The following is a 13201-nucleotide window of genomic DNA, read 5'->3' as shown; positions in this document are numbered from 1 at the left end:
TCTCTTCTCAACTATAAATAACTAACTGCATACCTCACTTATCTGTACCTATAACTGTAGTCCCAAACTAGCCTCTCTCTCTCTCAACCCTGCCCGCTAAGGAAGAGTATACCTTTACATAAACTGTAAATAGAGTAAGGTTTTTAGGTAGTCACCAGAACTTTCCGATGAATCCAAACCCATATCCATTGAGCAGGGGAGGCTGGCTCATTGTAATGCCATTGACTGGGACACTCCACAAACCAGTTTTTTGTATTAATGCTGTGGCCTTGAGGGCCAACCAGGCAGCTACACCCATCATTAGCTGCCGATAGGGCTTGTATTGTTCGTACTGTAACGTGAAGGTACAGTATCTTTTCAGACAGGCCATTGTCAAGGACGGCGTTCCCTCCCTGTACTGGCGTGGATGGGAACAAAGTAGCAAGGCTGGTGTTGGGTGTCTTACACACACACACACACACACACACACACACACACACACACACACACACACACACACACACACACACACACACACACACACACACACACACACACACACACCACACACCGGTTCACTTAAAGGCGCAATCTGTAATTTATCTGGTTAAGTGTTGAACGGGACTGAAGGGGAGGGTCTTTGTGAGTATTCTGTGCACACTGATTGGCTTAGGGAATGTGTGTGTGTGTGTGTGTGTGTGTGTCTGTGTGTGTGTGTGTGTGTGTGTGTGTGTGTGTGTGTGCGTGTGCTTGTGTGTGTGCATATCATTGATGATTTGTGACTCTTTATGATCTTCTCCTGGTCACCAGGGATAAGAAGTAACCTACTGTATAATGTCACCGCTGCCTGTCAGTGATGTGTTGAAGTGGACAGCGGTGGGGTGGGAGGTGGTGGAGGGGGTGGGGTGAGAGGTGGTGGAGGGGGTGGGGTGAGAGGGGGTGGAGGGGGTGGGGTGGGAGGTGGTGGAGGGGGTGGGGTGGGAGGTGGTGGAGGTGGTGGGGTGAGAGGTGGTGGAGGGGGTGGGGTGAGAGGGGGTGGAGGGGGTGGGGTGGGAGGTGGTGGAGGTGGTGGGGTGAGAGGTGGTGGAGGGGGTGGGGTGGGAGGTGGTGGAGGGGGTGGGGTGAGAGGGGGTGGAGGTGGTGGGGTGAGAGGTGGTGGAGGGGGTGGGGTGAGAGGTGGTGGAGGGGGTGGGGTGAGAGGTGGTGGAGGGGGTGGGGTGAGAGGTGGTGGAGGGGGTGGGGTGAGAGGTGGTGGAGGGGGTGGGGTGAGAGGTGGTGGGGTGAGAGGGGGTGGGGTGAGAGGTGGTGGAGGGGGTGGGGTGAGAGGTGGTGGAGGGGGTGGGGTGGGAGGTGGTGGGGTGAGAGGTGGTGGAGGGGGTGGGGTGAGAGGTGGTGGGGTGAGAGGTGGTGGAGGGGGGGGGGGGGGTGAGAGGTGGTGGAGGGGGTGGGGTGAGAGGTGGTGGAGGGGGTGGGGTGAGAGGTGGTGGAGGGGGTGGGGTGAGAGGTGGTGGAGGGGGTGGGGTGAGAGGTGGTGGAGGGGGTGGGGTGAGAGGTGGTGGAGGGGGTGGGGTGAGAGGGGGTGGAGGGGGTGGGGTGAGAGGGGGTGGAGGGGGTGGGGTGAGAGGTGGTGGAGGGGGTGGGGTGAGAGGTGGTGGGCGTTCAGCTTGCTCAGGAGAGGACACATGCAGGAAGAAGGATATTGCTTTACTTATCCTGGCCTTGTGGGTTCCTGGATAACAATGGATATTCCATTTCCACAGTCAGCGTACACACACACACACACACACACGTGTGTGGGGGGGAATTTAGACCCCAGTCCCTCCAAGTTTTGAAGTCTGAAAACAATGACTTCATCAAGGCATTCGGCTCTGTTATGGCAAATATTGACTCTCGAAGAGCTGGTGCACATATGTTGGGTCACACGACCTTTCTTCTCACTTTTTCTCTCTCTCTCTTTCTTTTCCCCCCTCTCTCTCTTTCTTTTCCCCCCTCCTCCCTCTGTTCTCAATAAAACCTGGAACTCATTTATGAAGTCATGATGGGGTTTCTCCCCTCATAAGTGGTTTTGTGGGTGCGTGTGTTCTGTAGTATGTTTTCCTGTGTGTGTGTGTGTGTGTGTGTGTGTGTGTGTGTGTGTGTGTGTGTGTCATGCGTGCGTGCATGTCTGTGTATGTGCGAGTGTGTATGCGTGTCTGTTAAGCTGTGTGAAATCCCACTCTTATATCATTAAGAGCATTGCATCAGAGCGGAACCAGACGTCTCCCAGAGATGATGAACCCCGAGGTTGTGGCGGAGGAGGCTTCAATGGTGGGGATCAAGGAGTCAATCAAGTGGAAGGGGAATGGTAACCGAAACCACAGGGGGAATCCCTATCTGTCCCCAACTCAACCCGCTGTCACGTCCTATTAAAAACGGATCCTATCGCAGCCGTGCTGTTGGGACTGCAGTGTTTCCTCTACATGCATTTCATCGTGGCGCACCGCCACGATGGAATTTCCTCCGCCACCATGCAGATTTCTCAAAAAAAAAAAAAAAAAAAGATTTAGGCCGCGTTTTCTTTTAGACACACCCACAAGTGCGAAGCGACGCGCTTGCAAAACTGTTTTGTGATTGGTCGAATACATCTAGGCTGCGTGTAGACAAACTACTTCAAATGTTACAATATGCGCGACGACGGTGCTGGATCCTGGATCTGTGCATCGGTGTTTAGGAAGAACACGGAGCAGGCGCCAGACCAGACTAGATGATCGTGGAGTTAAGATATTATGAAAGTGTACGTGCTTGTCGATCACCCGTCGCATCGCGTACGCTTTAATAATCTCTTCACTCCACAATCATCTAGTCTGGTCTGGCGCCTGCTCCGTCTGTTTTTCTTCCTGCACACAGGTAAACAGATCCAGGATCCAGCAGCGTCTTCGGGCTCGCGCAAACAAACCCGGCGAATTTTTTTACTTGCCCCAGGCAAGCGTTACTGTTGAACCCTGCTGATACATGATTCTTCCCTGCACATTGACAATGTTTTCTCTCTCCTCTTTCTTCTGCGTTGTGAAGGGATCCACTGCAGCGTACACGAAAAGCGGCTACTGTGTCAACCGCTTCCCATAATAGTTACAACAACCATAAAGCCTCCATAATGATAATGAAAAGAAGGGGAGACGAATTTTTTATTGACAACGGAATTACATGCTGGAAAAACATGCAGACACAGACAATAAGAGACGTACGGGAAAACATTTTATTTTTTTGGGCCATCCTCGAGTTTTGGCTGAAATTACGTCGTTTTTTTGAGCGCGCGTGCGCGTTTCATGCGCGTGCACGCGAAAAAATCGCGGGCGCGCGCTGCGCTGCGCGCGGTCAACGCTACCCGCCACCATTGTAAAAATTCCTGGAGGAAACACTGGACTGCTGGAGAGAATAGGCTGGGGTGCGCCCCGATAGTCTAAAGTGGCTTGCTTCCTCCTGTCCTTACCTTGCTTCCCTTTCTTTCATCTCCCCCAAGGTGGAAAACAGGTGAAAGACAGTTGAAAGACAGGTGAAAGACAGTTGAAAGACAGTTGGAAGTAAATTCCTAGATGGTATCCATCATTGCCTTCCCTTACCCCGGGCTTTCAGTTAGTGCAGAGGGAGTGAAGTGAGGAGACGAGGAAAGGAAGGACTGAGACGCCCCCCAGCCGTCTCCCAGGGAGTGACATTGTCCTCCTGTATCAGTGGTTTATCAGGGGTTGCTGGGAGCCAGGCGTCACCCCTGTTTTGATACCAGATCCCTGAGGAAATGAAGGTGAGGACGAAAGGAATGTGTGAGAGACAGAAAGAAGGATCGGGATGGATATCGGTGAGACGTTGGACAGGAGAAAAAGATGGACAGATAGAGAAAAGGGAGGAGAAAGAGAGGGATCCCGAAAGTGACATGAGACTGCTGTATGTCTAGGGAGGGAGAGAGGGGGGGAAGAGAGAAATGAAAGTGTCTTAGCCCATAGAAGCCTGTAAAACCATTGACTCGACCACACTGGGAGATGACTGATATTCATTCTGAGACCTGGATTAAGACTTGTTGGGATTATGGAAGCTTTAAACACTCCCGTCTCATAACAACACGCAGAATAAGTAAGCAGCGGTCTGGCGCCGGGCCCGGCTACATGTTAGAACAAACACCCAAACAAACAGAACTGAACCGGACCAAGCGGCAGCGTCCGACAGGCCAAACCGCTCACTCTCCTCACGGCTTCAGTTGGGTTGAGCTTCCTTCGTCATCGGTCGGGGTCTTCTGGGATTGTGGAGGAGAGGGGAGTTCTGGAGGGTCCACACCCCTGTAGGGTTCACGCCCCCGCGGCCTGCTTCTCATTTCGGGCCTCGGCTCCCCAAAGAAACCCCTGCCTGGATTCCTGGAGCATGAGAGCAGCCTGTGTGTGTGTGTGTGACTGTGTGTGTGTGCGGTGTTTGTGTGAGTTTGTGTGACTGTGTGTGTGTGTGTGTGTGTGTGTATGTGTGTGTATATATATGTGTGTGTGTGTGTGTGTGTGTGTCTGTGTGTCTGTGTGTCTGTGTCTGTGTGTGTGTGTGTATGTGTGTATCCAAGTGACATATCAGTTTCTTGTGTCAAGGGCCGAAACCATGTCCCGCTGGTCGAAGAGAGAGAGACCGAGAGAGAGTGAGAGAGAGAGAGAGTGAGAGGGAGAGAGAGAGAGTGAGAGGGAGAGAGAGAGAGAGAGAGTGAGAGGGAGAGAGAGTGAGAGGGAGAGAGAGAGTGAGAGAGAGAGTGAGAGAGAGTGAGAGGGAGAGAGAGAGAGAGAGAGTGCAACCAGCTGAGTTAGGAGGGAGAGAGAAATGGAGAGAGGGAGGGAGGGAGGGAGGGAGGGAGGGGAGGTTATTAATCGCAGGGCCACGCTGGCCTGTTGTTTTCCCTCAGCATTGTCATTTCCTCTGCAGCTGGACCGGGCTGGGCCTGGAGGGGAAAGAACAACACCGCGGAGAAGTTAGGAAATCTAAACATTTACCCAGCGAGCGGTTTGGATTGTTCCTCTTTCTTCTCCTTCTCCCCTGCTGCAGGGAGGATGGGATGGAGGGAGGGAGGGAGGGAGGGAGGGAGGGAGGGAGGGAGTAGTCAATGACATGGTTGTCATTTGTTGTTGCGGTGACCCATACACATTTGAAACGACAAACATAGTCATATTGGATTTGTCATTATGATTGGACAAAACCACAAATGACAGTTTGGAAAATGGTCTTGGTCGTACTGTTCACACAGTATCCAAGTCGTACAGTGAAAGCTGTTAGTTGTCTTGTCCCTTGTTAGTCTCCATCATTCAAAAGCTTCAGTTGCAGCTGTGTCTGACAGTAGTCGTTCCAGGGTTCAATGCTAATCTATTAGCCTTCGACAAAGACCTCAGAAACCCCCTTTTTCTCCCGGGTCTTCATGTCTATGAGTGTGTTTACGTACCTGTGTGTCTGTGTGTAACTCACCCGTTATGAGCTGTCCCTGAGGGGTTCAACCTGTTGTCTTTCCTGTCAGCAGAGTCCTCCAGCTCCTAATCCCACTGTTGCCAAGAGAGTCTGCCTCAAAGACCACCCGGCATCAGAGAAGAGCAGCCTCCTAAGGGCCTCTTCTTCCGGCCTTAAATCGTTGTGTGTGTCCTGTGTGTGTGTGTGTGTGTGTGTGTGTGTGTGTGTGCGTGTGTGTGTGTGTGTGTGTGTGTGTGTGTGTGTGTGTGGGGTCCACGCTGTGTGCGCACCGTGGGTGGGTGTGTGTATGTGTGTGTGTGTGTGTGTGTGTGTGTTCGGCCCCGAAATTCTTCCTTCTTCTAGCATTGTGACTGCCAATGGCCCCTGGCGCAACCAGAGATTACTTTTCTTGCGATGACTGATGGATAGATGATTCACTTACTTAGACAAATGTATTTGTTGTCAGTCGCTTTGGATAAAGGCGTCTGCTAAATGCCAGAAAGTTAAGTGTGTGTGTGTGTGTGTGTCTCTTAAGTGTGTGTGTGTGTGTGTGTGTGTGTGCGCGCGTGTCTATGTCAAACTGGTTTGAATGGATCTCCTTAGTAAGCAGTTTTCCATATCGTCAGTTAATCATCACGCTGAATGAAAAGACGGGAGTTGTTGTGAAGAGCGTTGTCTTCCTCCCCCCGGCCCCGGCTCCGAGCACAGGGAAAATCATCCGCTAGATGCTTCCGTTGAAGGGCGCCTTTCAAATCGGCGTTTTTGAAGAACCATATTAAAAAGCAGCGACTTGGCCCTTTCAAGCCAGAACTTTTTCTTCATCATCGCTCCTCGCCTGGCCCCGGCTCCCCACCATCTCCCCCAGTTTGGCAGGTAACAGTCCGCTTCAGTTATGGAAGTAATTAAAATTCCTGGCGAACATGTGGACGCTTGTTTATTTTTCAGCATGTGTGTGGGGGCGGAGCTGACCGTAATGTTGCACTGTCCTTCACTGGGAGGGGGGGAGGGACAGAGGTTGGGGGGGGACAGGGGGGAAGAGAGGGTGGGTGGGGAGGGAGGGGGGGGGAGAGAAAGGGGGAGTGGGGGGGGGGGATTCAGACACCCTCCCTTGAAAACAAAAGAACGGATGGATAGATGAGAGCTGTGGGTTCAGTCAGGCAGAGAGGAATAGGATTAGAGATGGATGGATTGGCTTGGAGGCTGGAGGCCAGGGAGGGAGGGAGGAAAGGGGGAGAGAGAGAGAGAGAGGGAGAGGGAGGGAGAGAGGTAGGGAGATAAAGAGAGAGCACTTGGTAGGCTAATGTGACATTTGGGCCAGCAAATCCATTAACTCGCCAACCTAAGTTGTCAACACTTGTGATGTGCCTTTCTTTATAGATCTGTGGATAGATCCGTGGGATGATTGTGTGCCTATAGGAACTCTTAGGCCCTAAATTCACTTACTGTGTGTGTGTGTGTGTTTAGTGTGTGTGGTATGTGTGTGTGTGTGTGTGTGTGTGTGTGTGTGTGTGTGTGTGTGTGTTCAGTGTGTGTGGTATGTGTGTGTGTGTGTGTGTGTGTGTGTGTGTGTGTAGCTCCCTTACAGTCCCTCACGGTCTCAGATGCTTTAGGCCTCGGAATCAGAATGACATTTGAAAGAGGATTTAACCTACTTTTGCTTAACCAGTTAGAGTCACACCGCCATTCGGAAGACCTCAAGCGGGGACGGATTTTCCTTCACAGGAAATCTGCTTTATCCAATATGTCGTCATGCTCTATCTCTCCCCACTCAACCCCAACTATAAATCCTTTGGTTTGGTTAGAATTTAAAATGTGGAAAAAACTCAAATCTCCCCTTCCTCCTCCAGGACCTATCCCAGCATTCCCTCCTGCAGCGGTGAGTGGGCGTCACTGATTGGTAAAGCAGAGAGGGAGCGTGGGAGGGGCTGGGAGGGGGCAGACGGGACTTGAAAGAGACCCTTGCTCGTCACAAATCACCGAGATATCTGATACAGTGTGTGTGTGTGTGTGTGTGTCTGTCTGTCTGTCTGTCTGCCAGCCAAGTGGCTAGTTTGTCTATCGTTTCACCAGCCGCCCGTAAACCGTGTGGCCCACTGCCTCACCTTCAAAGAATCTCAGCTCCCTCAGTGTCTCAATAAGATGACCAGCGTGCAGACACACACACACACACACCCCGTCGCAGCAGACCCGATACCCGGTTTCGCTTCTTTGACCGTTATTTGGAAACGATACGGCACTGCTCGCTGCTGTGCTTCTCTCCATTGGACTCTTGTGGCCGATGAGCTCCAGCTCTCCTTTCTTTTCCATCCCTCGCTCCCTTGCTCCCTCCCTCCCTCCCTCCCTCTGTTTTATCTGACATCCACTGATAATGCACAACCAGTACCAATGGTGAGAGCCTGGCATGGGAGGGAGAGGAGAGGGGGACGAGGGGGTGTTGTCAGTCGGGAGTGTGAGACAGAGAGAGAGAGAGGGAGAAAGAGAGAGAAAAAAGAGAGAGAGAGAGATGGGTGTCATGGAATGTCTCGGGCGCATAGCTGTGGTATCCTCTTACACAGCTGAGAAATGGATCAAGTGATTTTTCTCGCCGGCTCTATTCAGAGAGCGGCCGGTCTCCGTTAGCCGGCCAGAGCAGGAGCAGATTGCTGCTACAGGGCCTCTTCCTCCTCCTCTTCCTCCTCCTCCTCTGACCTTCAGGGCTGTCTGTGTCTGTGGTCTGCTTCCCCACCCGCCTCCGTTTGATCAGGCTGAGTGAAACTGACACTAGTGGAGAGGAGGAGGGAGGGAGGGAGGGAGGAGGGGGTGTGTGTGTATGTGTGTGTGGGGGGGGGGGGGGGTGGTCGGCTCACCTGGCACTACAAATCGCCGGCTAATCGAGAGGTAATTTGAGAAAGTCCAGACCTCTTTCTTTACCGTCTCTGCCGCTCAACCCCCCACTCTCTCTATCTCTCCCGCTCTCTTTCCCACTGTCTCTCCCTCTCCCTCTCTTCTCTCCTCGAGCAAGCAAGCAGCCACAGTTTCTCTTCACTCTTTTCTCTTCTATTTACTCAGACAGCCGCCGACGCACGACGGTCATTTCCCACTCCTCTCAGACGACTAGCACTGGACCGCAGGGAGGGAGGGAGGGAGGGAGGGAGGAAGGAATGGAGAGAGAGGGGGGGTGGGAGGAAGGCGAGTGGGGGAGAGTCGGAGGGAGCGAGAAAGTATAATTCAAACTATTAAGTGCCAGCCATTATTCAAAACTTCCCCTGGAGCTCCCTTGTGTTAGCCACCCAGATCTAGGATCAACCATGCAGACCGTTAGATCAGTGTCAAGGATCAACGTACTAATCCTTATCCTCTTCTCCCGCCCCGCTGCACCTCAGACCGAACCGAGTCGATTCCCAGAATCCCAGGCAGACCAGACTTGACTCGGCTTGATGACGTTCCCCGCAACGGGACATCCTTCGGCGCTCGATGTCTTTTTGCCTGCCGGAGGTTTCCTTTTGACGAAGTGCTCGAGTTGATCTTAAATCTCAAACTTGTCTCGTCACCGATCTTAATCCCGACCTTCAAAAGGATAATCCTTCCAGTTTTCGTGGTCCTGTTTCATGTGTGACACTCAAACGTCGCTGCTGTCTTTGGCCTCCATTTCTGTCACTCTAGGGCATGCGGATTCATACAGTGCAATTCTGCCTCTTTTGTCATTGGATTCCTTGGTATGTGGCTTGGCCTTTTCGTGTGACAATGCCACGTGTGACAACGACAGGGGTGTGTGGATACTGTTTGTGTGCACGTGTCTGTGTCGGCGTGAGTGTGTGTGAGTGTGTGTGTGTGTGTGTGTGTGTGTGTGTGTGTGAGTGCTGCAAGTCGAGGATGACATCACCGAAGTCTCTCTCTCTGCCCAGGCGAAAAATACTCAGAGGAAGAATGTGATCTTCAAGAAAACATCGTAGGACTTAACATGAGCGAGGCATACATCGAAGTCTTACTTTTAAACGACTGAGCCTTTTTCCTGAGCCCTCAGCAGATACTGTAGCTTATTATGAAATAGCTAGAGTTATGAAAAGCACATCATATTTCCATGAAAGCTCTGGGGGCCGTAAGCTTAGCTTGCGGCAGGTACATGCCAAAGCCTTCACTTTGTTTATTGTTCATCACACAGACACACACACACACACGCACTCACACACACACACACACACACACGCACAGTATGTCTTCCTATCTTGCGTCACCAGTGTGAATCTGGGTCTTATGACAGAGTGGTGCTCAGGAACAATGACTGAACACACTGCCCTTTGGATCTCCCTTTAAGCTCTTCCTGTGTGTGTGTGTGTGTGTGTGTGTGTGTGTGTGTGTGTGTGTGTGTGTGTGTGTGTGTTGAGTGGGAAGGATGGTGGAGTCTCAATGGTGGGTGGGTGTGTGAGGAAACAGCTGGTAAGGGTACACTAGACTCTTTTCACACACACACACACACACACACATACACGCACACAAGCACACAATCAACGGCTTAAGCTGAGTGGCTGATGCGATGAGTTAGATCTGGCATTCACATCCTTGGGTGGTAAAATATGTGATCCATTCCACACACAGATAGACACACACACACACACGTGATGAGCCATGACATTTATAGCATTGAACTTAAGATGTCTTTGATCCACACGCAGAGAGGGAGAGAGAGGGGGGGGGAGAGGGAGAGAGAGGGGGGGGAGAGAGAGGGGGGGGAGAGAGAGAGAGAGGGGGGGGGGAGAGAGGGAGAGAGAGAGGGGGGAGAGAGGGGGGGGGGGGAGAGGGAGAGAGAGAGGGGGGAGAGAGAGGGGGGGGAGAGGGAGAGAGAGAGAGAGAGAGGGAGAGAGAGGGGGGGGAGAGAGAGAGAGATAGAGGGAGAGGGAGAGAGAGGAGGGAGAGAGAGGGGGGGGAGAGAGGGAGAGAGAGGGGGGGAGAGAGGGAGGGAGAGAGAGAGATAGAGTGGGGGGGAGATGACCCATGGGGTAAGCCGCCCACACTCTGAGCCCAGCCTTGGTGGTCCAATTAGAAGGAAGTGCACAGTATCCCCATCCCATTACCTCGGTATGTAAAGAGACTAAATAATTATCCTGATAATGAGGCTAATGAGTGTTCTTTTCTAAGTCCACACAGATTAGACTCATGATAGCTCTATTCATTTATCATACCCCGGCGGTGCCCGATGGCTATGGGATTTTTTTCCCCCACATGAAGTGTTTATTATTAAAACCAAACAACAGCATTGTTCAAGTTGAGTATTATAAATATTACATTATCATGGATACACACACACACACACACACACACACACACAGCCCTCTCCCAGCAGAGATGTGACTCCTGGCGGCGTGCCAGCGTCCCCCAGCGGGACCTCACATCCTGACAGGAAGCTCTGTTTCTTCTCCTCTCGCTCAGACAGCCGCCGACGCACAATGGTCATCTCACACTCCTCTCAGACGACCAGCACTGGACCGCAGGGAGGGAGAGAGAGGGAGAGAGAGAGAAAGGGAGAGGGAGAGGGACGGAGAGAAGAGCAATACAGGGACATGAGGATGTAATCATTGTAATTCCAGCTACAAGTGCCAGCGACTGCGAGTATTCAAAAGTTCCCCTGCAACTTCCTGGCGTTAGCTAGCCAGAGTGAAGGCCTAGTCTTTAGTTCAGGCGGCTAACACAGGGCGGTGATGAGTAGGGGATCTGGGTTGGATACCAGTTGGACAAACACACACACACACACACACTCACACAATCACTCACTCCCCCACAATCACCTCTATGGTCAGTAGTGTATGGCCCAACTCATCCCTTACCCCGGTCTCACACTCACACACACACTTCTCTGGGGCCTGTCATTGGCTACGATGCTGAAATACACACACACACACACACACAGAGAGGCCCTGCTTTCACTGCGACTGTCAGAGGCACCCAAACTGACCCGACCCGCCTCTCTCAATGCCAGGATTCATCCCTCTGACCAATGTCCTCTGAATAATTCATGCTGCCCCAGCGTTGGCCAGCGAAGCGGCTGTTGATGAGGACTACGGGCGGAAGGCCCCCAGGGAGATGCCTGGCCTTGGTTGGATGTCAGTGTCCGTTTCCGGCTGTTTCTCCCATGATGGATGCTTTGTATTGATAAGCGTTTGGACTGATGAGGTGTCACACACACACACACACACACACACACACACCCCTACGGCCCCCTTTCTCTGTCATGTGAGTTTGACAGTTTGTGTAGGAGATGGAGGGAGAGAGGGGGGTGGTCTGACTGTGAGGTTTTTTTTTTTGACCGGGGTGGGGGGGACTATAGTGTGTTTCCTGGTGTGTTTCCTGTGCTGTGTCAGCCCTGCTGTGGTGCCCTCTCTTCAAAAGAACTCTGTCAAAGTCTGACCTCCCATCAGTTACAGTGACCGAGAGAGAGAGAGAGAGAGTCCTCTGTTTCCATCAGTGGAAGAGATGCTGCATGAAGGAAATTCACGTGGATCGGACAAAAACAAAACGGCTCATGTCCGTCTCGTGTTTTCCCACCACGGGGATATTTCGTTCACTACAGCTCAGATCGTCATGTACTGGTTTTATTGTTTGCGTTCCAAAACCTCTAGTTTAGACTGTGGTTTCTTTAAACGTCTCAGTCTGGGATAGTGGATACTTTGTTGTGTCTTTTTTGTTGGATGTCTTTTCGTCTGTGCCCGGAATGACCCCGCACAGAAGATGTGAAGCCTAGCTAGACTAAATGCCCAGTGTGTCCTTGTGCTTAGGCGTGGGCGCGGCGTTCGCCCACGCACGACCTTCCTACAGTACTGTACGCCCACTAGGACTGGCACCGCTCCATCTCTTTGATTTTGACCACAGGTTTATTGTTGGTGGGAGAGAGAGAGCACACACACACACACGCACACACACACACACACACACACTCCGCAGAAACACACCCACATTCACAAATAGACACAACATACAGTACTCTCTCACTCACACACACACACACACACACACACACACACACACTGTCAAAGTGAAGAGTTTCTGAGGTGCATGAATAGACCCACTGGGTTTTCCATGGTCACTGTGTCGGGACTTTGGCCAGTTGAGGTTTGAAGACACAAAAGGCTCATGGGATAGCGGTAGGACCTTCTCACAGAGTTCTTCTCTCCTCTTTTGATTGGCTCTTTTGATGTGGTGCACTACACCAAGAGGTCCAAGACCGGGTCATGGTATTTAGTGGTCACAGAAGGTGGTCTCTTTTAAAACTCTCCTTTCTTGTCTTTGACGGGGGGGGGGGGGGATAGAAGACTCCTTTATTTCGGTTTGTAGCGTCGTTCAACTTGAGGCCTATATAGTTCACATATGATACTAAGGTTCACCGCAGTTCAATACAAATCAGTTTTGCCCTTCACACCCACCAGTAAGTTTGCATATGGTGGATGGATTCACCACGAATGTTGTCTTTCTAAATGTCTCGTTTATGAATGTCCAAAGTGTGGATAAAACGAACCATATGCTGAGCAATCTCCATGTGATGTCTCTCTTCTCTTCTTTTTCCCCCTCTCTGCCTCTTTCCCCAACCCTCCTTCCTCTCTCTCTCTCTCTCTCTCTCTCTCTCTCTCTCTCTCTCTCTCTCTCTCTCCAACTCTCCCTCTCCCCCCAGTAGGCCTGGGGTGGGGTCACAAAATGACAACATGCTTTGACTGTTTGTTTGGGGTTGCTATGGAAACCTCATGTGGGGTGGGAGGGGAGAGGGTGGAGGGTGCCTTGGGAAGACAGGGGTTGGGGGGAGGTCGTCATCCAGACA

Source organism: Nansenia antarctica, assembly GCF_963989245.1.
Source record: "Nansenia antarctica genome assembly, chromosome: 2".
In the NCBI taxonomy this organism is placed as follows: domain Eukaryota; kingdom Metazoa; phylum Chordata; class Actinopteri; order Argentiniformes; family Microstomatidae; genus Nansenia; species Nansenia antarctica.
Note: the sequence above shows the minus strand (reverse complement) of the source record.